Source organism: Triticum urartu, chromosome 3A, assembly GCF_056163025.1.
Source record: "Triticum urartu cultivar PI428250 chromosome 3A, HENAU_Tu73, whole genome shotgun sequence".
NCBI classification, from domain to species: Eukaryota; Viridiplantae; Streptophyta; class Magnoliopsida; order Poales; family Poaceae; genus Triticum; species Triticum urartu.
This window is the reverse complement of record NC_141875.1, coordinates 5,885,576-5,887,768: the sequence shown is the minus strand read 5'-3', so window position 1 is coordinate 5,887,768 and position 2,193 is coordinate 5,885,576. Positions and strand designations below refer to the sequence as shown.

Below are 2,193 nucleotides of genomic sequence, written 5' to 3'. Positions count from 1 at the left end.
CCACCTCCACCCTGCCTGCCGCTCCGACTGTCGGTGGCAGGAAAAGGACCTTGTCCCTCGACTTCGGCTAGTTGATAGGTAGGGTTTTGGTCTTTCTTTTTTCATGGCATCCACTTAATTTCTATTAGGTCAAAATAAAAAAATTGAAGACAATTCTTGACCAAAGTATCAATGGGAGGAAATAAAAATAATATAAGAATAGACTATAGTAAAAAGTAATAGGAAAACACCAGCAAATCTTTCATGCTTAAATATCCCGCAAGGTGCTTCAGAAGAGCATAAAATCATTCTAAGAATAAGACAAAGGTATAAAAAAAATGGTGATATGTGATATGCCGTGAATAGTTCCATGGCCATGTAAGATAGAAAGAATGGGGAGTTAGTCCTTCGGTTCCTCTGTAGCCATTTGCCGACATGCGGACTCACTTCTCTGTTCGGGCAGATGGCGGCAATTCTTCTTCGATATAGTCTTCGAGGCTCCGATCCTTCTTAAGTTTATCCATTTGCACAGATTAGATAGAGCTCCGATGTAGATTCCTGCCAGCTCCTCGGCGCGGCAGGCTTAGGTTTCTTGCCGTGCGTACACAACGGTGTGATTTGGTGCAGGTTCTTCAGATCGCTTCAAGGATTCAACGCCAACGATTGCGGCTCTGGGGCGCAGGTCCTTAGGGGCACGTGCATGAAGGCTTCACGACTGTCATCGATAACATCAGGTCGACTTTAGTACGGGAGCGGTGACAGTGGCGCATCGACGGCTCGTTCTGGCGGCGGCAAATGTCGTTCGGTGGTCCATGGACCTTGATGTATTTTTTTTATTATGTTTGTGCTGCCTTGTGCTTCTGGTGAATCTTTATTTTAGTATGAACCTTTTCAAATAGAAATCATATCTCATACAATAAAATTATAAATTTAGATTTAATTTGCACGTTGACATGCAAAAGAAGAAGGCCCATTATACTGTGAACAAAATTCAACTTCAAATGTTGTCGAGCTGACTGACTTTTTTTTGTTTTATTGTTTGAGGGGACTACAGCGGGCAAAAGCCAACCTGAACATATTTTGATTTCTTGAAAAACAAAAAGCAGGATCAGATACGTTGGATCAGTAGAAAGAAGATCAGCCGCCAAGAAGATTCACAGAAGAAGTCACTGGCTTGCGAGTCACCCATCTGCATTGGCGAGAAAAACAAAATTATTGAAGAGACTTGCGAGTTGGAGCACCAATAAGAAACCCAGTGCGAATGCTCGCTCTTGAACAACAACTATGAGAAGAAGAAAAAACCTCGCACGTGATACAAACGTTTAAAAAAGTTTGGGAGAATAGCACAAACTACAACCGAAAGGCAGCACCTGCGCCAAAGATAAGCATCCTACCAAACTACTCCTAGGAAGACCAGCAGCCATCACCTTCCAGTAACCGCTGGGGGCGCCAAATGAACGTCATGGCAGGAGTCGCCACATCACCTGTGGTTCCTCGGTGTCTTACCCCGCGGCGCCGGAGGCGTCCGTCCTACTTGGTTTCCTCCAAACCCCTGACCAACAGGGTTTCCTTCTCCCCCTAGTGTTGCCCCACTACCCCCATGATCAAATTGGTTTCCTCCTCCCCTTGTCCCTGCTCCAGCGCTTTGACCAAAGTCGCCAAATGCACGCCCTGATGCCATCGCAACAAATTATATGTCAAAATGGGCATCCACCTCCAAAATATGAGAACTAGAACTGACTCTTCATGTCGTTTGCATACCTTTGCAAACAGCAGAGCATGGGAATGGCAGCAGGGAGCAGCACCACACGATCACCAGGAGGATTGCCACGGCGCGTGCGAGCGAGGACGGAGAAGAAGAAGACCGCTTCATGGTCGATCAGACTACCTTGTCCTGCTTTCCCAGTTTCAGTTCTGAAGAAATGATTCGATGTCTCTTTGTGATTGTGGCTGGGTCACTCCACTCCTCCTAGTTAAGTACTCTAACTGTAACGACAAGTGTGTCAAGTCAACAGATTCTCTGAACGTCTTGATTAACGTAATTAATTTAATCACGATTAGTCGATGCTGCCATTGAAGAAGTGAATCTAATAGCTGCCCGGAGACCCCAAGTCAAGACCTCAAAGTCGTCTCTGCCGACACTCAATGGCAGTTGCAGGCTTGAACCAACCAGTCAAGCAAAACTGCTGGCAAGTGCAAGTAAAATAGAATTCG

General features: G+C 45.6%; 1 long non-coding RNA gene across 2 annotated transcripts; it reads right to left on the bottom strand.

Moving 5' to 3' along the window:
- Positions 1-1,005: 1,005 nt before the first annotated feature.
- Positions 1,006-1,910, bottom strand: LOC125547505 (uncharacterized). Of its 2 annotated transcripts, XR_015599462.1 has the most exons (3): positions 1,741-1,910; positions 1,407-1,650; positions 1,006-1,168 (listed from the first exon to the last, which is right to left on the bottom strand). It is a non-coding gene; the product is annotated as an uncharacterized LOC125547505 (long non-coding RNA). The 2 variants fall into 2 exon arrangements; XR_007300687.2 differs by lacking the exon at positions 1,006-1,168 and having other exon boundaries at positions 1,290-1,650.
- Between the last annotated feature and the right edge of the window lie 283 nt (positions 1,911-2,193).